Source organism: Staurois parvus, unplaced genomic scaffold, assembly GCF_062004578.1.
Source record: "Staurois parvus isolate SC_StPar_1 unplaced genomic scaffold, SC_StPar_1.0 ptg000316l, whole genome shotgun sequence".
In the NCBI taxonomy this organism is placed as follows: domain Eukaryota; kingdom Metazoa; phylum Chordata; class Amphibia; order Anura; family Ranidae; genus Staurois; species Staurois parvus.
This window is the reverse complement of record NW_028318112.1, coordinates 1,939,367-1,964,774: the sequence shown is the minus strand read 5'-3', so window position 1 is coordinate 1,964,774 and position 25,408 is coordinate 1,939,367. Positions and strand designations below refer to the sequence as shown.

At 42.7% G+C, this 25,408-nt stretch overlaps 1 long non-coding RNA gene across 1 annotated transcript in view; it reads right to left on the bottom strand.

Annotated features, from left to right (window-relative positions):
• Positions 1 to 18,290: 18,290 nt before the first annotated feature.
• Positions 18,291 to 25,408, bottom strand: part of LOC149457509 (uncharacterized) — a 406,371-nt gene continuing 399,253 nt past the window's right edge. The window contains exon 2 of the long non-coding RNA XR_016313621.1: positions 18,291 to 18,890. This is a non-coding gene — a long non-coding RNA (uncharacterized LOC149457509). The remainder of the gene's footprint in view (positions 18,891 to 25,408) is intronic.

Here is a 25,408-nt window from a genome sequence, read left to right as displayed (position 1 = left end):
CTTGATGGTACCGTGAGTTTGGCTCTTAAGGCATCCCCAGTTTGTTAGTGTTCCAGGATTAGGCCTGGTCCGGACTGCTCCCTTGGGTTCCATCCTTGAGTGGGGGGGGGGGTCACCTCCTGGACTTGAGGACTATGACTTTTTACCGTTGCGGCCTACTACAGGTCCTAGTGACGTTGTTTGGGTTCAGGTTAGTGAAATGGGCTGATAGTTTCCTTGGGCTCCAGGGTGGGAGGTTGGCCAGGTGGGCCCTAGTTGGGAGTCAGGATGTCGGTACTACTGGGAGGTTGGTGAGGGACCACTTGGGCTGTGTTGTGGGGTTCCACGGCAGCCTGTAGTCATCCTCCTGGAGGGGGTTGGCCCCCAAGTTTAGCTTGGTCTCCAATGGGGAGGTCTGTTATGTTGTGTTTATTGTCTTTTATGCCCCCTGAGGGTTTATGTTTTTGATGTTTTCCTTTGCAGCCATGTGTCCGATGGTAGAGCCACCCCCAACTGGTATCCTTCAAGTGTAGGATGCACGTCACCATTGGCGTGATACGATTGTACTATTGTACATACTCCTTGTGTCGTCTTCTTCTTGTTTTTTTTTTTTTCTCTGGCTTTTCTGTTTTTGTTTTATGTAGGATTTTGGGATGACACGGTCCAACCACCATTGGGAGTGGAAATTGTTGGCTGACTTCTGCTTTTTCTGCTGAACGTGCTGTGCTGATACCACCATGGCCTCACCTTTTTTGAAAGTACATTCACATTCAAGTACGTTCAAGGCTTCAATTCACCTCAGAAGCAGGTTAAAGTTTTTAATCACCTTAAATCGCAACAAATTGACGTGGTATGTTTGCAGGAAACCAGGTTTTCTCAGTCCTCTGCTCCACGGTATTTTTCACCCCATTATCCCACTTTTTACATGTCCTCGGCTTCTGAGAAACACGGGTGTATTGATAGTTTTTAAACGCAATCTCCCCTTTGTCTGTGCTCGAAATAAAGAGGACCCCACGGGCAGGTATTTGCTCCTACAGGGCACCCTCTGGGACCAGGAGATTACTACATGCCCAATCGCTTTCAGCATAAATTTTTTTCTCATCTTTGTACCATCGTTTCCAGACACTCCAAGGGTCTTCTTCTTCTTCTGGGAGATTCAAATGTCACCTTGGATTCCGCTTTGGATAGGCGCTATGCCCGGGGGGCGGCCCCTTCTCATGACTTAGTGCTAGAGGAACATATGCACTCTCTCTTGGAGACGGCGGGGCTGGTGGACATCTGGAGGGAACTTTACCCAACTGAGCGCAACTTTACATTCTATTCCAATCCTCATGACAGTTTTTGTAGAATTGACCATATATCTATGCATGTCCAGCAGCTTCCTTTGGTCAGGCGAATATCTATTCCCTCCTTGCCCTGTCGGACCACGATCCCCTGGTACTCCTCCTTGCCCTCATTGGGTCGGTACGGCGCCCCTTTCACTGTCGTATTAATGAATCTCTATTGACCACTCAGGTTACCTGTCAGCAAATAGAATATTTCTTACGTACATACTTTAAGGAAAACTCAGGATGTGTCTCTTCTGCAGTGCCCCTGTTGGAGGTGCATAAAGCCACGGTTCAGGGTCATGTTATACAGCTGGCAGTGGTTCAGAAGCGGGAGCGCCGACTTTTGGATCTTCATTCTCTACTGGCCTCTTCAGATGCTCGTTGGAAGTCATTTCCATCCAAAACCCACAAACGTGCACGGGACGCTCTGGCTGCAGAGTTGGACCTACTTGCTTCTTCGGAGGCTGAACGGGCCCTGCGTTGGACCAAACATAAATGTTATTCCTGTGCTAATAAGCCGGGTCCGATGCTGGCCAGGAAACTCAATTCTGTGGGGAAACCCCACAAACCGATCCAATTGCGACTTCCCACGGGTGGCTGTACTTCTAATCCCCAGCAGATTGTTTCCCGTTTCGCAGACTTCCTTTCACGTCTTTATGCTAAACCATATGCCTTCCCTGTGGCTCAGGCAGAAGCATTCTTCCAAGATCTCAGACTTCCTGGATTATCTGAGGCAGCGCAGATGGCCCTCAACGCCGGTGTCACCATATCAGAAGTGCTTCAAGCTATCAAATCTCTACGGTCCACCGTGACCCCAGGTCCCGATGGCTTTTCAGGTCTTTATTATAAGAAATTTGCAACCGTTGGCTCCCTTCTTGGCTGATTATTTCAACAAGTTACAACAGGGTTCTTTGCCCTCTTTGGATGCACTTAGAGCTCATATCTCTATGATTCCTAAAACAACCGATGATTTGCAGGAACCGCAAGCCTTTCGGCCCATTTCTCTTCTTAATGAAGACCTGAAGATATCGGGCAAGATTCTTAGTCTTCGTATAAATAAATATCTGCATAGTCTGGTCCACAGGGACCAAGTAGGGTTCGTCCTTGGGAGGCAGGCGGGTGATAACGTTCGTAAGGTGGTCCATCTTATATACTTTCTACAACAGCGGAAAAACACAGGATTCTTACTGTCCTTAGACATATATAAAGCCTTTGATTTTCTATCCTGGGAATATCTGCGGTTTGTGCTGTATCGTTGGGGTTTTGGAGACTCTATTCTTTCTTGGATTCAAGCCTTGTATTCTTTCCCCTCAGCTTCCGTTAAATACACTGGGTATTTGTCAGATCCCTTTCCTATTTGGCGTGGGACAAGACAGGGCTGCCCCCAGCACGCTTTGTCCTGGAGCTTGAGCAGCTGGCTTTAGCGCTCCTGGCCGATTGTAATATATCGGGTGTTCCATACGCGGGGCAGGAGTTTAAGTTGAACCTTTTTGCGTACGATACCCTCTTGACTCTCACTAATCCCCTGATGACGCTTCCAAATTTGCAACAGGTTCTTGGGAGCTGCGCCTTGATTTTGGGTCTCCGTATTAATTTGGATAAGACTGTTTTTGCGCCTACAATCCCACTTCCCTTACAAATGGGCTTCCTCTTCTCTTGAATACCTAGACATTCGTTTGACCCCCACCTATGACTCGTTGTTTGCTGCAACTTACTATCCATTACTGCGCTCTGTGTCATCTCTTATGCACTCCTGGCAATTTCCGCACCTGTCTTGGATAGGACGGGTTAATTCAGTGAAAATGACCATCTTGCCGAAATTGTTATACTATTTTCACACCCTACTAGTGCAGGTTCCTCTCCATTTCCTTTGGTTGATTCAGGCGAAGATTATGCGTTTTATCTGGGTCAATAAGCGCCCCAGAGTCTCCAGAATTACGCTTTTTGTTCATAGACTCCAAGGTGGTCTTGGAGTGCCTAATGTAACTAAGTATTATCAGGCGAGCCAGATTGCCCCGCTGTCTATATTGCACGCTTCCTCTGATATTCCTCTCTGGGTCCTGCTGGAACTACCTAATTGTGCCCCTATTGCGACAACGCTTCTATGGCTTCCCCCTGCCCTACACCCTATGACACTCGGTCCAATTTTGCTCTATGGTGTACAAGTGTGGGACTTGGTACATTACTCCAGTGGCCTGATGTCACCTTTCCTACCTTTGCTCCCAATTGTTAAGAACACTCTTCTTCCACCATGTTTAGATCAACCAAGGGCGTTTTCTTGGTGGGTGGCCAATGGTTTTTCACAGGTGTGCCATTTTTTGATTTCTCGGTCCTTCCTCACCTGGAATTCTCTTTGGGAGTCACGGGATGTCCCTCCGGCGGAATTTTTTCATTACCTTCAATTGGCTGACCTCACTGCGGGGCACCTCCGCTTTCCCGTATCAGAAATCTATCTTTGAACAGCTTTGCCAACAGTGTCCAGTCACTTATTTCCCTTCTTCATGCAGCTTTGAACAGACGCTTGAAGCATGCTTCTCTCTCATATGTCGCTCAATAGCAGCGCAAACTGGGGGCAGTCATGGATCTGGAGGACTGGAATGGGACCTGATCATTTATAGTTAAATGTTCCTTTAATACGACCATGCTGGAGGCGACATACAAAGTATTGTTTCACTGGTATTGCATTCTGGCTCGTTTGGCCCAGGCAAACCCTGCCTGCAGTGATCAATGCTTTCGGGGGTTGTGGCCATCATGGTGATGTATTGCATATCTGGCGGTCATGCCCAAGACTGATTGGTTTTTGGTCTTGTGTGTTTGGCCTCCTTTTTTACCTTGTTCCATCTCCCCATACGCCAGGATGCTCGGTACGCTTTGCTTCATTGTCCCATACTGGGCCTCTTGGTTTTTGTCGGCCACTAGAACAATTGCTCAGGTATGGAAGCACCCGTTTGTCTCTCTTCAGGGGATGCGGGACCGTATGACCACTATGATGCTTAACCTCCCTAGCGGTATGATTATTTCCGATTTTTGGTGCTGAAAGCGGTACCATTTTTTTGCATGGAAATATGTAGTTTTTTATTGTAGGCTGTAATATTTAGGAATAACTCACTGAAATCTGTCCGAACAAGAGTCTATTAAACATCCCGGGTATGATAAAATTTGAAACACAAAAACATAAATTATAATTTAATAAATAATCATACAAAATAATAATATAATAATATTACATTTAATTCAATAATATAATCAAACCAAAAACACTGAAATTTGAAATATAGCGCCAAGTTCGCACATTGCTGAGCAAAGTCGCAAAATTGTTTTCAGTGTCTGATGACAAATTTCTCCACAAATCATTATCACTCAATTCTGCAAGTGGTTCTGATTTACTATCGCTGTTCTCTAGCTGGTCTAAAACTGCTTTTGACCTAAAGGGACAATATTTGGATACCATGGACTTTTCTAAGTTTCCAGGCAGAAAGAACATTCAAAATGCAGACAGGGGACAGGACAGAGCACTAGGGACAAAATGTATGTGAAATGGGTTGAAACAGCAATGTTTTACTATGTAAAATCGTTTTGAAAAAAATGAAATTTTTTTTAAATTTTCAAATTTCCCACCGCCGCCGCCCGTACGTCCCGACGTCACAGGGACCGGAACACAGGAGCCGGATGCCGGCATCAGCCGGAGGAGATGGCCGGGGACGCTGCAGGGGACACATCGCGGGAGTGAAGGACAAGGTAAGTGCTGCAGGGACTCCCTATGCAGCGCCGCATGGTAAGTCCGAGTGTAGTTCGGGGTTACCGCTTTTGGTACAGACATTTTACCCTGAGCTACACTCGGGAATACCGTTAGGGATGTTAATGAACAGATGTTGAGTATTTGTAATGACTTCCCATGGAAATTTTTGAAAATATGGGAGCCGTGGTTTCAATATGCCCTTCCCACGCTCCCCCCGGCTAGTCTGGGGTTGTGAGGTTGTGAGGTATTGGCGTTCCCAAACCCCTGCTCATGGCCTTGTCATCTTTTTCCTTTTGTACTCCTCCTTCCTTTTCTATTCCTGTTTGTTTTTGGTGTGGCGGTGGATAGCTGCCTTAGGTTTGAGCTATTGTCGATGTTATACCAATGTTTTTGTCATTTAAGTGCCATTGATAGCCCCTGTGTGGGCGCACCTTTTGCTCTGTTGGTGTTAGAGCACGGTTTTCTTTATTTTTTATGTGGAATTGAGGGCCCCTGCGTGGGCATGTCTTGTTGCTTCTGTTTTTTTTTAAATGTTTATAAACTAATAAAAAACATTGAAATACAAAAGTATTCAGATACTCCCCTACCTCTGCTCCACTGCAAGAACAAAGATACTGCTGGGGGGTCACTTGACAGGTATCAACAGGTATAGACACTGATTAGTTGACAGCAGTCACATGATTCCCCACTTACTTAGCTGCAGCTCTGTAATAGTTGTAGCTTTTCCAACCCTGGAGCAGTGGTAGCTGGCATACTTGTAAACTTTTAACAGCATATTATGTTTTAGGGCAACATGGAGGGAATAAATAAGATGTTATGTAGTAAAGATTTAGGTCTGGTTTAAGTTGCAAACTCTTGCCTCCTTGTGTGCCCCGGGTTGCGTGGGTCGGGTGCCGCCTTTCCCTTTTGGCCTGGGTGGGTGTGCTGTGTGGTGGCTCCGCTTTCCTCCTCGCTCTGCTGCGGGCGGTCTTGTTTCCTCTTTGCCCCGCATGTCCTCCATGTGTGTGGGTGGAGGTGCTTGCCGTGGTATGGTACTTAAATATAGTGTAATTTTTTTAAAAAAAAAGTGCACTCACATTTAAAAGTGTCCTGCTGGGACACCACAGTAAAAAACCTTGTTACAATGTAATTCCAATGTGTTCAGGAATTTCAAAGATGGCGGCTTGTAAACTTCCAATTTAGCAGCTTGACGTCATCGACCCACCCTACGCGTTTCGTCGCATCACATGACTTCCTCAGGAGTTACTCCTATACGCTGTGTTTGGGTGCTGCACTGTGGTGGGCGTTTCTGTTTGCATGTGCGGGGGGTGTGGGGTGGGGAGGGGGTGGGACCGTTTGCAGAGGGGTGGGGGGGAGGGTGGAGTCATTCGTGTAGTGTGCCTGCCGGGGTTGGGGGGGGAGGGGTGGTGTTTGACCTGTGCAGTTTGGGTCATGGAGGTGAGAGTATATATGTTTGACTCTGATGGAGAAGCGCCTTTAAGAATATATGTGGACAGGGGCGGACTGACAACTCATGGGGCCACCGGGCAATAGAGGATCATGTGGCCCCTGTGTCCTCGCCCACACCAAAAAAAGCCTATGAAAAAGACAATGAAAGGTACTAGGGGCATCTCATGGGGCCCCCTACTGACCTTGGGCCCTCGGACAGTGTCCGAGTGCTCAAATGGTCAGTCCGCCCCTGCATGTGGATATAAGCAATAAAGAGCACCTGTTTGGGAATAAATCATAGAGGCACGGATAATATCACACAGCAAGGACTTTTAAGTTGTATTTACTGTATTCCCTAATGTTTAATAATCACATGGTTTAGATGTTTTGATGCATATAAGGATATAGAGATATATGCACGGCCCTAATATATGATATACCTATTTGTATGTGGAAACGCATGTAAGTGTCAGCAGCACTGGTATACACAGAAGATTGGGGAAGTGTTTGTTGAGCTGAAGTTTTATTTGTACACACTTTTGTATGCTATTTATAAAATTTTTTCATGCATACATATACACACCTGCATATGAAAACCTATTTTGAACTGTGCTGTGTGCAATAGATAATAAAATTTCTGTATATGTAAAAAAACAAAAACAAAGCCATGCTCTTGAGCATCTGTGGCGTAAGACTAAGTCTCAGAATGACTTCAACCTATATAAAGCTGCCCTCCAGAAATACTATTCCTGTCTCCACACTGCCAAACAGACCTATTTCATTACTTTCATTAATACCTTCTCATCCAGTCCCTGTTAACTTTTCTCTACCTTCAACTCTCTTCTTCATCCTCCACTGTCTCCACCCATTAACTCACTCACTGCCCAGGAGATCGCCAATCACTTCAAAAAGAAAATTGATACAATTCGTGAGATCTCCGAAGCACAGATACCTCCCCTACTTAACACTCCCAACTTCACGCATTTAACCTTAGTACTATAAACATGGTCGCTAAATTTTTTTCTAACGCCCACCTAACCACGTGCCCCCTGGACCCTGTTCAATCGCAAATGCTACGGTCACCCTCTGGCTCTATCCTACACTCTCTAACATCGTCAATCTCTCTCTCTCTTCCGGCATTTTCCCCAATTCTCTAAAACTTGTACTAGTTACCCCCATACTTTAAAAGCCTTCACTAGACCCCACCAATCTTAATGACCCATCTCCTTACTTCTCTTTTTCTCCAAACTCCTTGAATGCCTGGTCTACAACCAGCTGAGCAGCCTCCTCACTGAGAATAACATTCAGTCTGGATTTTGCTCTCAGCACTCCACGGAAACTGCTCTCCTCAATCTTACAAACAATCTACTAATGGCCAAAACCAATGGACACTATTCTGTGCTCCTATTCCTGGACTTCTCTGCTGCCTCTGACACAGTGGACCACTCTTTCCTCCTCAAAAAACTCTACTCCTTTGGTATCCATGACTGTGCACTTCATTGGCTCTCATCCTACCTATCCCACCGCACCTTCATTGTCACTTACAATTCTACTTCCTCTTTTCTTCCTTTCTCTGTTGAAGTTCCCCAAGGTTCTGTTCTGGGACCCCCCCCCCATTCTCAACCTTCTCCTCCTCTCTGGGTTAGTTGATTGTCTCCCATGGCTTTCAATACCATTTCTATACTGATGACACCCAAATCTATCTCTCTACCCTTCAGCTCACTCCATCAGTCTCCTCATGCATCACTAATCTACTAACTGACATATCAGCCTGGATGACACACCACATTCTTAAAATTAATCTATCAAAAACTGAGCTCATAATATTTTCTCCCCAACATGCACCTTCCACTGACTTCTCTGTCAAAATCAACGGCTCAACCATCAACCCATCCCCACATGCCAGGGTGCTAAGTGTAATCCTGGACTCTAAACTATCCTTTCAGCCCCACATCCAATCGCTGTCCAGAGCTTGCCGCCTCAGCCTCTGCAACATCTCCAAGATATGCCTCTTCCAAACAAATTACATCACAAACCTTCTAACTCACTCATTTCACGCCTTGACTACTGCAACTCCCTCCTCACTGGCTTGCCTTTGCATAGGCTATCCCCCCTCCACTCCATCTTGAATGCTGCTGCCAGACTCATCCACCTTACCAACCATTCAGTGTATGCCACCTCTCTGTTCCAATCCCTCCACTGGCTCCCGCTCACCCAACGATATTTACAACAACTTATAAAGCCATCCACACCTCAGCCCCTAGTTACATCACCTGGTCTCAAAATACCATCAAAATCATTCTCTTCATTCCTTCCAAGACCTCCTGCTCTTTAGCTCCCTTGTCACCTCCTCCCATGTTCACCTCCAGGATTTCTCCATAGCCGCTCCCATTCTCTGGAACTCCCTTCCCGAATGTGTCTGGCTATCTCTATCTCTGTCCACTTTTAGATGATCCCTGAAAACTCATCTCTTCAGAGAGGCCTATCCTGCCCCCACCTAACAACTGCACATGTATTTTGTCCATCAGCCCATCCCCCACATTTATTACCTTTTTTATCTTTCAACTCTCCCTCTTAAATTGTAATCTCTAACGAGCAGGGCCCTCTGAATCCTCCTGTATTAATTTGTATTGTAATTGTATTGTCTGCCCTTACGTTGTAAAGTGCTGTGTAAACTGTTGGCGCTATATAAATCCTGTATAATAATAATAATAAAGAGGAAAATTTCTCTTGGAGTCTGGTTGACCAAGGATCAAAAGGAAAAGTGGTGAGATTCAGATTTATATGAATATGAACTCAGTGCAAATTTGAGGGATTTTTATTGCATCAAACTGGTACATTTTGGCATTCACCTATAATGCCACTGAGCAGTCTTTGGTCCTTAGCGTCATAACAGCCATTACTGGACAGGAGCTGGATAACACTGCCCCCAACTATAAAAAGGAGGGCTGACAGCAGCAATCATTTCAGTATGCTGGAGTTGTTCCAATGAAACTGCAGTGTTGGGTACATTCTCTTGAGTTCCCACCCCTCCCCTTTATGCGCAAATATTTACTTAACCCCAAAAGCCTTTTTTTAGGACTTTTAAGACACATTGTGCTTAATAGCACAGAGGATTTTGAGTATTGAGCTGCAGGTAATTTGTGGCATGTGGAGTCCTTGATGCTTACATAAGGACTAGTGATGGGTAAAAGAGTTCTGCAAATTGATCAAAAAGATTAATTGCTTAACTTAATTGCTGGATTTATGTCCCCGCGATGTTGCTAATAAACAGATGCCTCGCCCACTCAAGTTTAATGGAGACCGCCACCATTACAGAGGTTTCCTTAACCAATGCCACATTTATTTCCAGATGCAACCTGCTGCATTTAATTCTGAGAAACAGATGTTATTGTTTGTTATAAATCTCCTGACTGAGGAAGCCCTAGCTTGGGCCTCTCCTTATATAGAGCAAGACAGTGCAACTTTAAACAATTTTGAGACTTTTGTGACTGCAATGAACCAGGTCTTTGATGATCCCAACTGCTGCGCTACCGGTGAAGTAAAGCTGCTTAGTTTGCGGCAGGGTAGACGCTCTGTTGCTGAGTATACAGCTGAATTCCGACGATGGATCTCAGATACCACCTGGAACCCAGCAGCGCAAAAGAGTCAGTTTGGGCAAGGGCTCTCTAAACAGGTGAAGGATGAGAGTAGAGACTCCTAACGATCTCACGGCTTTCATCCAATTATGCATTCAGATTGACCAGAGACTTACAGAAAGGAGAAAGAAGAGATTGGGAATGTTTGGAAGTAATGGTGGCATGCGTTTCTCTGCTAATCAGTTCATTCAGCAGGATCTAAAAATTTCTCCGGATTCTAACACACCTGAACCTATGCAGGTAGATGCTATTAAGAAATCCATTTCTATTCAAGAGAAAGAAAGAAGATGTTTGGAGAACTTATGTTTATATTGTGGGGACTCTGGGCATTATGCAGTTAATTGTCCCAACAAAGTTAAAAGAACAATTGCTGCGACTAATGTTATACTGCCTGAACAAATAAACTCAATTACCCAGTCTATCTCCCCATTGATCCGTGAAGAAAATAAAGTTGGTTTTAAACAGTCTCTTTTTGTCATCCCTATCAAACTTTTCACTGAGGGCCGTGAAATTCCATGTTCTGCTATGCTGGACTCTGGAGCTGGGGGGAACTTTATGGTCATAGAGTTTGCCCACAACAATAATATTCTCAGAAGAAACAAATCTACCCTATTGATACAGAGACGGTTGATGGTTCACCTTTATCATCAGGACCGGTTACTCATGAAACAATTCCTCTGGTACTCCAATTTAAGGCTGATCATTATGAGACCATCAGCTTTCAGCTGCTTACATCATCTAAATTTCCTGTCATCCTGGGCATTCCTTGGTTTTTTACTCATAATCCCTCCATCAACTGGGAAGCACGGACTATAAATTTTTGTATCCCCCCCATTGCGAGGAACATTGTAGGAAACCGTGTTGTACAAGTTCTCTACCAATCAGGGAATCACAAGTTGATGTGGTAACTACACAGTCATATGGCAACCAGCCTCCACAATACCATGAGACGTCTGTGATTAAAAGAGTGCTGATCAATTACCTCCTCATCGTCCACACGATTGTCCCATTGAACTGCTTCCAGGAGCAGAAATACCATTTCAATCTATCAGAACCTGAATTAAAGGTGTTCAGGGAGTGGCTTGATGCGAATTTGGAGAAGGGCTTTATCGGACCCTCAACATCTCCTGCAGGGGCAGCCCTGTTCTTTGTTGAGAAAAAGGACTCCACTTTGTGTCCATGCATTGATTTCAGGGGCTTGAAAAAAATCACTATGAAAAACCTTTACCCACTCCCTTTAATTGCTGAAATGTTGAAAGACTCTGCTCTGCCAAAGTCTTCGCAAAATTTGACTTACGGAAGGTATATAACCTTATACGCATTTGTCAAGAAAACAAATGGAAAACTGCCTTTAGAACCAGATACTGCCTTTAGATCTTTGAGTCCCTAGTTATGCCTTTTGGCCTATACAGTGCTCCAGTGACTTTTCAGCACTTCATCAATGATGTTTTTGAGATCTGTTGGACCAGTTTGTTATTGCATATCTGGATGATATTCTCATCTTTGCGGACAACCTGGAGGAGCATCGCAAGCATGTCTGCACTGTATTCAAAAGGTTAAGGATGAACCAACTTTGCATCAAACTGGAGAAATGTGAGTTTGAACAAACCCAGATCCAGTTCTTGGGATATATAATTTCTTCATAAGGAGTGAGCATGGAAAGAAAATATCAAGGCAGTGGTGGATTGGCCTGTCCCTGGAAACGTTAAGGAAATACAATGATTTGTTGGATTTGCCAACTTTTATAGGAAATTCATAAGAAACTTCTCTAAAGTAATAGCACCAATTACACAGCTGACAAAGAAAGGAGTGCCCTTTGCATGGTCAACTGAGGCACAAACTGCTTTTAGTAAGCTAAAGACTCTTTTCAGTTCTACAACAATATTGGTACATCCAGATCCTCAGCTACCTTTTATTGTGGAAGTAGATGCCTCAGACTCTGCCTGGGGAGAGCTATCCTTTCTCAGCGATGAGGAGAAAAAAAAATGCAGCTTCATCCCTGTGCATATTTTTCTTGCTTGATGTCATCAGCTGAAAAGAATTATGACATTGGGAATAAGGAGTTGCTAGAAATTAAGGAAGCTTTTTCCAAATGGAGGCATCTGTTGGAAGGGGCTAAGCATCCTGTGACTGTCCTCACTGATCATAAAAATTCTAGAATTCATCCGTTCTGCTAAGAGATTGTCTTCTAGACAAGCACGTTGGTCACTGTTCTTTTCCAGGTTTAATTTTATTATCTCTTATCGACCTGGGCAAAGAAATGGTAAGGCTGATGCCTTATCACGAATGTTGTCTGGGCCTCTTCAGGAAAACAACTCTGAATGTACAATCCTGCCTCAAAAGAACTTTCTAGGGCCACAAGTTCTAAGGCATTCTTGAATCTTCTCAAAGAGGGGTATGAGAATGACCCACTTCTCAATCATCCACCTAAGGACATTAATCTGGCTTATAAGAATGGCTTTTGGATGCAAGGACATCATCTCTACGTACCTGAATCTGCTCGGCTTGAAGCTCTCAGGTTGGTTCATGATTCCACACTTGCTGGGCATTTTGGGGTTTCTGAGACTGAAAAACTTTTATCACGTTCCTTTTGGTGGCCTGGTTACAAGAAAGATGTCAAACACTATGTGGCCTCATGCCTGACCTGTGCATGCAATAAGACTCCCTGAGCCTCTCCTTTGGGGTTGCTTCAGCCACTCCGTTCCATCAATCCCTGATGATGTCGTGTCTGACAGAAGAGTACAATTTACTTATAAATTCTGGAAAAGCTTTTGCTCAGCATTAGGTGTTACAATCAATCTGTTCTCTGCTGTTCATCCCCAGTCTAATGGTCAGACTGAGAGAACCAATCAAACAATGGAGCAGTAGCTTTGTCACTTCTCTTCAGGATGACTGGGTGGACTATCTGCCCATGGCAGAGTTTGCATACAATTCTAAACATAGTTCCACTTCTCAAAGTCCCTTTTACTTAAACACCGGTTATCATCCAGTTTTTATTTCTGATCTCCATATCACAACTCCAATTCCTGCTGTTACCAACAGACTAACTACACTGTAGGAGATTCAGGAGAAATTAATTTAGACTTTGAGGGAAGCTCAGGAATGTTACAAAAGGCTGCTGACCAGGGGCGGACTGACAACTCATGGGGACCCCGGGCAATAGGGGATCATGGGGCCCTGTGTCCTTGCCCAAACTCAAAAAAGCCTATGAAAAAAGGTACCAGGGGCATCTCATGGAGCCCCCTACTAACCCCAGGCCCTCAATAGGGGATCATGGGGCCCCTGTGTCCTTGCCCAAGCTCAAAAAAGCCTATGAAAAAAGTACCAGGGGCATCTCATGGGGCCCCCTACTTGACCCCAGGCCCTCGGGCAGTGCCCAAATTTCCAAATGGTCAGTCCGCCCCTGCTGCTGACAGACACCAGAGATCACTTCCTACCATTCATGTGGGCGACAAAGTTTGGTTATCAACAAAAAATTTGAAGGTTTATGTTGCATCTGCTAAGTTGGGTCAAAAGTTTGTGGGTCCTTTTCAGATTTCTGCTCAAATCAACCTGGTCACCTTTTGTTTAAAACATCCATACAGTATGAAGATACACCCTGTTTTTCACATATTGCTACTCAAACAGTTTCATGAAAGTCCTTTCTCTGGGAAAATTTTTCCACCTCCTCCATCCGTTGAGGTGCAGGGTGAAGAAGAATTTGTGGTGGAGAAAATTCTTGATTCTAGGATCTTTAGAAACAAATTACAATATCTGGTTCAATGGGAAGGATGTGGGCCAGAAGAAAATTCTTGCGAGCCTAAGGAGAATGTTCACGCCCCTAGATTAACAAGAGAATTGCACCAGAGGTTTACTCACAAACCTGGCCCTAAGATGTCCAGAGGACGTCCTGGGAGGAAGGGAGTACTGTCAGGGCCTGGCCTTGAACCTGGGGCCTCTACTGTGTCTGGCAGTAACTTTTCTCACTGAGCTACCTAGGATGCTGGACAACACTCTGCCAGATCTATTGCAAGATTGTCCAATGCCTTGTTGTCTGCTGAACCTTGAACTCCTTGCTCCTCCCATGAACTTCCTGATTTAAGCCATGTCACTTGTCAATGTCATGTTTGTCATGTCAATGGCACTTCCTGTGTACCCGATTATTGTGACTTCTCCAGCCAGTATCTCACTTTTGTCTCTCCTGCTGCCGTCCATACCTTCGCTACCGACCTTTGATTTGTTCTTTGACTACGATTCTGCCTCATCCCAAACTGCTACCATTTGTTATTGACCCTTGGCTTGTTTACTGGCTACACTTCTGCTAGATCCCTACCTGCCATATCAGTTACTGGATCCTGGCTCTCACTTCCTGGTGGGGTGATCCTGAGAATTTCGATCTGGTACTAACACGCAGGAAAATCCATCTCCACCATCAGGAGCTCTGGTGAATACCGGTTAGTGCTTAGACCCCGCACTTCAGGTGAGCCTGCATCATCTGCCAGGGTGACCTGCTTGCTTACCTATCCTGTTGGTTGGTCTGCTGCTATAGCTACTGGTCTCTGAACCTGACCTCTGACCATGACACATACAGATAGGAGCAAAAATTTCATATAGGATAAATAGTCCTTTATGTTAAGTGCAATAAAAAAAGTAAATGTACCAGGTTTTTATAGGTTACTATTGTGCTAGTTTTTACCAGGGTGTAAAAGGACATGTTTTCTGATACATTAACATAATTGGGAACCTTTTTTAATAATTTTACACAGCAATGCAATATTAAGACAGAGCAGTGAGCCAGCTTTGGGTTTACTTACTAAAGGTAGCTTCACACTGCTCTGGTGTGGTCTCACTGTGCTTTAGGAAAATCACAGCTAACCCCCTGGCTTTGTACAAGTTAGCTGCAATTTCCCATGGACTTCTATGATGTCCAGCAAACTTTCTGAAACTGCACAAAAACCACAGGACCTTATAGAAGTCTAGGAGAAAGTGCAGGTAATCCACAAGAAAACCATGTTAGCTGCGATTTTAGCTAAAGTGCAGTAAGGCAGTGTGAAACATCCCTAAAAGAAGTTAAAACTCTTCACACAATAAATTGTGAGAACATTTACTTACCCAGTTTTGTATAGGTGAAATAAACCATAGTGTTCTTTTCAGACGACTGGATTATTGAAGTGAATACACGCATGCTTTATTTTAAATGACTTTAGTAAATTGGCTTAATTATAGGAGATTTACTACAGTATATAAGTGGAGTTTGATTAAAAAGTGTCTCCCTATGTTGCTCTAAAGTAGAAATGCAACTATATAATGCCTGCCCCTGACCACTTCTTAACTGTGCCATTGTTTTGAGTGAAAATATGTTCCACTATAATGCTAAAGCTGGCCATACATAGATCAACATTTGGCTGGTTCAGCAGGGAGTGGCCAAATTTGAACTATTTATGGGCACTGTTATTGTATAGAAGTCAATCTATCAATCAACTTTTGTACAACTGCATTGTCGGATTTTCCCCACTCGTTCAGTGATACAGGCTATAGTCTGCCACACTGATCAGTGTATTCTGATGGGGGGGGGGGGGGAATTCCCCCATTTACATTGAGTGTGTGGATGGGGGAAGCAAGTCAAGTTTTTTTGTTCAGTCTACTGGTTGAAAGAAAAAACTGACTCATCTATGGGCTGCCTTAGGCAGGCCATACATGATTTATCTTTATCACTGAGCTATTGTATTTGGCTATCCAGGGGCACTGATCATTCAGGAAAAACCCGACAGGCTAGTTGTACACATGTCTATCAATAGATCAACTTGTATACAGCCAGCTAGCCCATACATGGATCAAAATTTGGTTGGTTCAGCAGGGACTTTCAATTCGTGTATGGCCAACTTTCATCTTTCTATCTGCAAAATTGTTTCAGTTCAGTTGAGTATCTCTGATTACATGTGCAGGTGTCAGAAATACACAAACATACTGTTAATATACTTTACAAAATAAAAAGCAGACTGATTTGCAATAAAAGTGCACCTATTTTTTTTTTACTAATTAGCTTAATAAGTTTTAATTGTATGTGTTTACTCATAAATTCTCAAGCCCCCTACTTTACTACAGAAGCAGTTCCATCATTTCATCCAGAGGTGAAATAGCTACAGTGTAGAAAACACATTTATACTATATTCAACTCAAACTTTTTCTAACTACTCATAGATATCAAAGGATCTTTAATACAGTGAGAGGCTTGATTTTATTGACTAAACCATTGCAGAAATGTCTCTGCAAAGTCAGAGAGGTTTGAGAAAGTATACCAGTGTGTTTTCCCTTGCCGAGCATGTCATTTATAAACACACGCATTATGACAGCCAAGAATGCATGCCACACTGTGTCACATTGTCAGGCATCCTCAGCAAGCAACAAAAGGGTCCTGGGAGTCTGCCTGCTATTGGCAGTAATAATCAACCAAAGCCAATGGTACAAAAAGGAGTCAAGGAACCAAATACATGATTAATTCAAACTAGAAACATAGTTATTGTACACAAGTTTAACAATGAAAGAGTAAACAGCAAAATCACTGCCATTATAATGCTTTCATTATGCAAACATAAATGTAACCTGCTTACCTGGAACCTACCCCAGCTAAAAGCCCTTTCAAACTTGTCCATTTTTGCAACAAAAATAAACAAAATTGGAAGCATAACATTTTTAATGCCCATTAAGCTAGTTCACTGAAAGGAATGGGAAATGGCATAAACCATGTACAGTATATTGTGATTTAGGTGTTTCTAGTACATCTGCAGCATTTATATTACATTTGTATATACTATAATTTTAAATGTTCCAACCCCTCTTTGCGTAATGTGCCTTTAAAGTGTACTTTTTTCACAACAAGCACCCCAATCAATATGCATGTGCAAAGCTTTGGGGGAAGAGTTTGAGTGCAGAACTCTTGTTGTGAATCTGCCAGCCTGGCAGGCCTGCAATGTGGATGAAGTACTGGCTGCTGCTCTCCTTTCCAGTCCAGGTTTTACACTATGGAAGGTTCTTCTATTGTGTATATACATGCCTTTTGGATGTCTGCAGAAATAAGTTATTGCTCACCACGGAGTGGATGAATGATATTCGAGCCACATCAGATGGTGTGGAGGAGGCTTGAGTCAGCATTATCTTTTAACATCGAGCTCTTTTTGATCACTCAATAATATGAGGGTCAAACATATCTGGTAAGCCTTTTGGAGCACAGAGTGGGGTGACATGTTTTGCATGTGCAGACAAACCTTATTGCTATTGATATTCACTTTATACCCGTTTGGTTTTACATGGAGTTGGGACTTTCATTCATGGACTTTAGTTTATCACATTTATATGTTTGTTTTATAAATATGATGCACATATTTTGAATGGTTGATATATTGAACAATTTTCACTTTTGGTAACATGGATATATCTACATATTGATGTATTTAGCTTTACAAGGTAATAGCTGAATTTGCATTGTAATCTTTTGCCTTTATTTTTACACTTTTTGAGCTCTACGCTGTTGTATGAATAAGTCTGTATCTGGATTTTGTGTTAGCTGCTTTGTTATATTTTAGAACTAGCCAAAATTTCTTACATACTATCCATCTACATACTTAGCTTAGTTATTTTCTTTGCAGAATGTTACCGCAATCTGTGATTGTTAGCCACAATTTTTTAATGCATCAATTAACTTATTCTTTGCAGTCAGTTGCTGTGCACACTTTTCTTTACCAATCCTGAATGGCCTTGGGGGGCTGATATGTTCAGTACTCCTTTGGCTTTAAACAGGGCAATCTAGAGGCCACCTAGGTTTGAAAGCCCCGTATACAGACATTTTTCAACAAGTTTTGGGAATCAGTTGAGCACATCATGTGCAAAGCTTTGTAAGGGCTATGTAAGGCCATGCTAAATAGGGATGATCAATTCAACAGAGAATGCTGAATCAATCAATCCATCAATGTTTTATTTTTGGGGGCATACAAATCCTAAAACAAGAAGCATATATTTAATTTACTTGTACAACAAGACAGAAATGAGGATTACCACTGACACTTTACAAAGAAATATTATTTGTGACAGCTTTATAATCCAGTCACCATCTTTGCTTGACCACAAAAAAGCAGTATAACCTTTTAGCCCCCCTCCCCTAATTTTTTTCTTGGAAAAAAAAAAACGTTTCCACGGTCATGGTACAGTAACAGTAACTACTTTTATTAACCATTTAGGTTTGTAAAAGAAGTCTTTATAGACCCAGTATAATCAGCATCACTATACACTCTGAGCTTAATGGAACTAAAATTAAACCATACAGCTATGCATTAGGAGGCAAATATGAATGAGATTATCTTAATTTTGAAGTTTCCATACAGAATATTTTTTCATCCCAAAACTACCTTATTCCTCACACCTTGGCAATATCTGGTAAAACAAGAATCAATATGCATGTTAAAACTACGCAACCCACCATAATATATGTGATGAAACCAATTTTCAAAGAGGATATGGATTACAAACCACTTTGATGCACCAGTATCGCAGTGTGGTGGTCTGTTTGAGGCAGAAGAAAACCACTGGGGCCAGATCTGGGTATGGCACATCCAAGTCACTTTGTGAGCCCCCATCCTCTGCAGCTGGAGCATCCTGGGAAAAATGTGAATGTTGATCAGTAACCCCATGATCAGAAGTGTCCATAGGTTGTATCCTAGAGCTGGGAGATTGTGCTGTGGATTGCCAGGCCATAGAAGGCGAAGGAGGACTTGAAACTGACTCTTCCATGCTATGAGGAAAGATCTACAAGAAAAAAAAAACATAAAACAGTATTTACTGAACGGGAAAATTATTAGTATTATTTTAAAAACATTCAAGTGATGCCGATTTGTTTTTGATGCTACTTCAGGAACCTTTAGTTACTTTTGCCCTGGGAACACCCACATACATGCCTGTGTTCTTTGCTACTTTGCCCAACTACAATTGCTGAGAAAAAAAATAATAGTTTCAGGTCAGTTGTATCCTATTTTTTCAAATTTGCAACTTTTTACCCTGTTTTGTGTCCCATTAACTACATAAAACTTTTATTACAAATAAAGATTTAATACAGAGTGCACCAATGACTGATTTTGCAGAGCATTCGGTTTTTGCAAAAGAGAGTCAAGCAGTAGCTTTTTTATGACTTTCCCTGCCTAACAGAACTACATATGGACCATTATGGACAGCAATAATTTGACCTTTACTTTTTAATAAAGTGTATTCTGTTACTAACGACAAACGCAAATGCAGGCATTTGTTCACCCCATATTATGCAAATATATTTTAATATTAGCTGAATTTGAATTTACAGTCAATGGAAGATGAATTTGATGGTCAGTCTGGGCCTTCTGTAAGCAGGTACTTAACAGCTTCCCAACTGCTCTATAGCAGAACTACTGCTACAGGGCAGCAGGGCTGTGCAAAATCACATATATATATACATGATTTTGCATTTCAGGGCCATTGGGGGCTACAGTTATCGATCACTGGGTCCCGGCCGGAGATTCCCTGCCGGCACCTGGCGATCGCTGAGGAACACTGACAGGGGAGAGGTTTAGTCCGTCCCTGGTACAGTGTCAGTGCTTTTTGTTAGCACTGATCACTGTATTAGTGTCACTGGTAATGTCAGTGACAGTTAGTCAGTTCCCCCCAGTGTCAGTCCTGCTATAAGTCCCTGATCTCCGCCATTACTAGTATAAAAAAAAGTTAAATACATTCCAGTATATATACTGCCATTTGTAGATGCTATAACTTTTATGTAAACCAATTCATTTACATGTATTGGGATTTTTTGTAGCAAAGACATGTAGCAGAATACATTTTGGTCTAAATTTATGTCAAAATTTGATTTTTAATTTTTACTGGAAATGTTTTATAGGAAAAAGTCAAAAATGTTTTTTTACAAAAAAAAATATCAGTCTCTTTGTTTACAGTGCAAAAAATAAAAATGCAGAGGCAATCAAATACCACCTAAAGAAAGCTCCATTTGTGGGGGAAAATAAAGAACATATATTTTATTTGGGTTCAGTGTTGCATGACTGCGCAATTGTCAGTTAAAATAACGCGTTATATCGCAAAAAATTCCCTGGTCAGTAAGGGGGTGTGAGGGATTAGCTCAGTAGCAGGTTGTGCTTGACCCCCTGGATGGGTCAGAACACCATGAAAGAGGCTCAGCACGACAGCAGGTACTTGGTGAATAAGGCTGTGCTTTATTTACAAAGTCTGGTGAACACAGGGTGCATAAATCCAAAAACAGCAAAACAAATAACAGAAAATAAAGCCTTGCCACACTGGGCTACTAACTACAAACACAGGTTTCCTATCTAGCTGTCTGAATACAGCCTACGGCTGCACCGACACAGGGTGTTCACACAGTCCAAGGTCACAAGGATTAGTTCTCACCACAGGATGGTTTGGTTGCTCCCCAGTCTGCCCTGCACAGCCAACTGATTCCAGGTCAGCCCTCCTGTCTCCCGGGGTGGAGCCCAGAACCCTGGTCCTGACTCTAGAAGAGAGCCATGCACACCTGAGCCATCAGTATCCTGGCCATTCCCAAAACCTGGTCCCAGGATTGGAGATTTCATCCCTCCCAAATTGCTTTGAAATCTCCAGGCTCCAGGTCCCAAAATGGACCTTACAAACAAATGAAAAAAGTGAAAAGCCACTTTCCTCTGTATCAAACACTTACCCTGGAGCGCCTCAACCTGCCATGTTGAGAATCCTGGGTGAAATAACCTTTCAACATCATGACAGATCACCACACTGTCACAGGGGGTAAATCCTCTGGAGGTAAAGTGGTTAATAAGATATTGCTGTGTTGCCTGTGTTAATTGTCTCTTTGGTTTTATGTGAAAGCTGCTGTGTTACTTGTACTAATTAGTTGTGTTGGCCCAGCTGAGGTGGTGAGTCCTGATAAGAGCTAACTCTGTTGGCCAGGTTTTCCTGGACTTTTTGTGAACTACTGCTCTTTGCTGGATGAAGAGTATAATAATGGATTAAACAAATCACTGGGGGGCCTGCTGTTAAAGTTTTGGTAAAAGTCCAGTTCTAGACTACACCAATTTAAAAAGCATGAAGATGCAAAGTGCTGCTTTTTGCTGAACAACCACCCCTTGCGGGAGCCAAGTTGGGGTTCCAAGGGTATTGATTTGTGCTGCTAAAATGGACTAATGAACTAAAATACTTTCTCACCAGTTTAAGGTATTACTACTTCAAGGGTCTAAAAGGAGCACCAGGGGCATGACAAAAGTGCACTTTTACAAGATCTTTTGCAAGATTTTGTACAGGAATGTGTATTGTAGATATTTCTGAAACTACTCATCTGTTATGCTGAACCACTTCAGCAAAAAATGTTGGTATTTAATTTGCCTGGTCTGAAGTCATTAAAGGAGTATCAAGAAAACAGGGCTTGCTAACCTGCCAGGGGACAGAGATGACTTGGTGAAGATGCAGTACAAAGGATTAACGTAGTAGTGAATCTATTCGGAAAAGGCTACACATTGTTAATGCAGTAACTAAAGTACTAGTGTTGTGTGCACAAGCAAGCATCCGGCTGGGAAGTGGGTGACATGACAAGGGTGAAGAAGGCCCTATAGTGGAGGAGCTTGCTGCTTAGGTTCCCTTCCTAGTGACCAGGTCTAAACATACTTGGATCATCATGGCATCAGGCACCCTAGGGACCTAGCCTGGCAGTAATGGAGAATGTAGTGAGGCCTCAGGAGAAAAATAAGCATGGAATACTGTATGTACAAGTGAGCTTTCTAGTATTCAAGTGAATCATATGAATCAATGTCACTGGGAGTGAGGTAGCAAGTTACTGAGTTGGTGGTGTCCAGTGCAAGCTCTGCGGTACCAGCTCAGAAATGCTGCACAACTTAAGTGAAAGAGGTATTCTGAAGCATAATGAGGAACTGTGCCTGTAGTGAACAAAGTGAACTGTTATAGAAGATAGACATGGATTACAAAGAATTAACTGTGTGTTTGTGGAGTAGAGAATTTATAAGCGACCTATTGTCACACAAATTGTATAGAAAGTCACCACCTACAGTCCTAGCTGAGTGGTTTGTTTTGGGTGTAGATTGCTGTCATTTGAGGTGTTTTAGATAGTGGATGTGAAAATAGCACCACAAAAAAGTAAATAAAAACTACAAAAGAGTCAAAGCTGATTAAAAAATGATCTTGATTTTGCATTGTGTTATATGACATAACAGTAAATGGACTGCAAAAAAAAAAAAAAATGAAAAAAAGGGGTTCACTTTTAGGTGTAATTTGTCCTTTATGTTCTTGAGAAAACAGAAAAAATAGGTAAAAATAGCAATCTTTACACTGATTACGTGAGTACATGCTTGTGTTGCTGTTGCAGTTGCTGTATTTGGACTCATTTTTCCCTGTTGCCTAAACAAATTTCAAATAACAAAATACAGAAAAAATATGGAAAAAAAGAAATAGATACAGATAATTTTACATTTTTATTTTGAAATTATTTTCCTAATACATACAAAAAAATTCAAAAAGATTTAAATAAAAATAGTCCACTGGGAACTAACAGTTCACTGTGATTAAAGCAGAACTAAGCAGGACTGCTGGGTTGCGCTTCACTGACAAGAAATCTCCAAAGAAAAAAAAAAACACACTATTGTATGGAGAACCAGACCAAAGAATAAAAGAATCCAACAGCACCGATCACACATCAGACTCAGGTCAATGATGTTTGGCCTGGACCTGCTGATCAACCGTACCGAATCAGAGCTCCGTCTGTGCTGTTGACACTACACAGGCACATGAAATGATGCAATCTTCTCTCCCTGGAGCACATTCCGTTCCAGAGAGAAGAAAGCAGATCCACATGCGTAAAAGCAGCACACTTACACAGTAAAAGCAATGCTAGGTTATATTTAATCCCCTGATCACCCCCCCTCCTTTCACTGCCCTGTCAACATTGTCATTATTACAGTGTACAGATTTTTTTTACTGATCACTGTGATAGTGTCACGGGTGACTTAGATAACATTAGCGTCAGTCAGAGTTCCTCCCAGATAGCGTCAGATTGCCTGCCTTTACAGCATTCGACACATTTAAACCTTTGATTGCCAGGAACATGCTCATATACGCAATAAACCTCCATTGCTAGTATAGTGCCGGTACAGATCAATATCTTTGATCAGATCAGAGCTATACCAGCATTCACAATAGTATAGTGTCCCCAAAAACGCAACATTAGAAGGATCAGCCCTGGCACCTGCATTTAGCCCCTATGCTTAACCCCCCCTTCTCCCCAGCAAGTGCAGTGTCAGCAGATCACTGTCACTTGATACATTGCACACAAAACGCAGGGTTAGCAAGATCATGACTGATTTCTGTCAGCACTAGCAGGTACATTCTTTTGCAGCAGTTCAAGCAGTCCCTGGCAGCCAGGTGCTCTTTTTCTCGTGAGTTGCACTAGGTACTTATAAATTTAGTGTGTGATGGAAGTCACTTTGGGTTGGGGGCTCATGGAACCCAGCTTACTTTGGAGAGGTGGGGAGACCCCTGTCTCAGCTCCCCATATCCCTCTTATGTGTAAATCACCCTGTGCCTGTTAGGGGTACAGGGTGATCTGTCCTAATATTGTGTGGGCTTTGTCTCAGACTGTATAGACATGTTTTGGAGATAGGTGGGGTGGGGGTTGTTGATTGTTTAATGTTATGTGGCTGCATCCCATTGTTCTATTGCTTGTCTGGCTTGAGAGCAAACTATTATGGGATGTATGTGTTCATGTGTATTAGCTTAGTGGGTGGGTGTGTCTCCAGCAGCCCTCCCTCCTGATGGGACTGTCTGCTGGTGTGGCGTTTGAATACCTGTGTGTCTCTTGTTACTAAATGTAGATTTCCCAACCCTATGTCATTATGCAGGGAGGGGGGATTGTCCCCTGAGTGTATATATCTTGTATCTGTGTTCAAATAAACTAGTCTACTTTCTGGTTTACTTCAAGACTGGTGTTGTCTAGTCTTGTATTATCGGGGAAGCGGTATTCTAACGGAAGTACTCAAGCGCAGCAAGTGCAGTGTCAGCAGATCACTGTCACTTGATACACTGCACACAAAACTCAGGGTTAGCAAGATCAGGCCTGATCTGTTAGCACTAGCAGGTACATTCTTTTGTAACAGTTCAAGCAGTCCCTGGCAGCCAGGTGCTCTTTTTCTCATGAGTTGTACTAGGTACTTATAAATTTAGTGGCCAAAATGTCTAACGAAAAGTACACTAATGAAGAGGCTTACAGGATTCTGAGTATGTCAGATGAGAGCGAAGGGAAAGCCTTGCTGACAGAATCGGGCTCAGAATATGAACCTGTAGAGAACAGTGGCACCATGACAGATAGCTCAGACATTAGAGTAGAGGTCCCTGCTAAGGTCAGGCGAACCAGACCCTGTTCCCATGCAATTGTATGATGATTCTCATTTGCAGCAGATTGCCAATACTAGTGCCGCTCTACCTTTTGGTGAACTGGTCACTACCAGCAGCCTACTACATCTTGGTCTTTTACATATCAGCACTGCAGTATCACTTGGTGATGTGGCGAGTCCTATAAGCGCAGTACAAGCTGGTGCAGGGGCTTGCACAAGTAGTGTCCTGCAGCCACCAAGAATTCAAACACAGTCCCTTAGAGTCCATAGTGTCCTTCCAGATGTGCTTACAAATCCTGATTAGCAACCCTCAAATTCTGCAGCACCCGTACTTCCCCCATTCACTGCCCAACTCAGAATTCAGGTGGAAACACCAAATTTAACTACTCCCCTTTTTTAGCGGTTTATCACAGAAGATCTGTATGGATTGATTGTGGATCAAAGATATTTATACGCACAACAATTTATAGCCGCCAACTCAAATTCAAACCTGGTACAGTTTCCAAATGGGCCTAACCCTCAACATGGGCATTACTAAAAAGAATGATTTATGGTTGTATTGGTCCACAGACCCGATTCATCATACAGTTGTGTCCAAAATTATTCAACCCCCAATGCTGTAAAGGGGTTTAGGGACTATAGTGTACATTTGGAATTGTATTCAGAATCAAATCCTACAAGGACGTTGTAACTACCCAAATGCAACTAAAATGACATCAATTGTTTATGTAATACAGTAGTAAATGGTTCTTATGTGGTTTCTTCATTGCCACAATTATTCAACCCCTTAAAGACTACCACTCTGAAGAACAGAGGTTCATACAGGTGCTTTCCATCAGGTATTGAAAACACCTGTGGATGTCACCGAGCAGCAATCAAGCATAATAAGCACCAATTAGG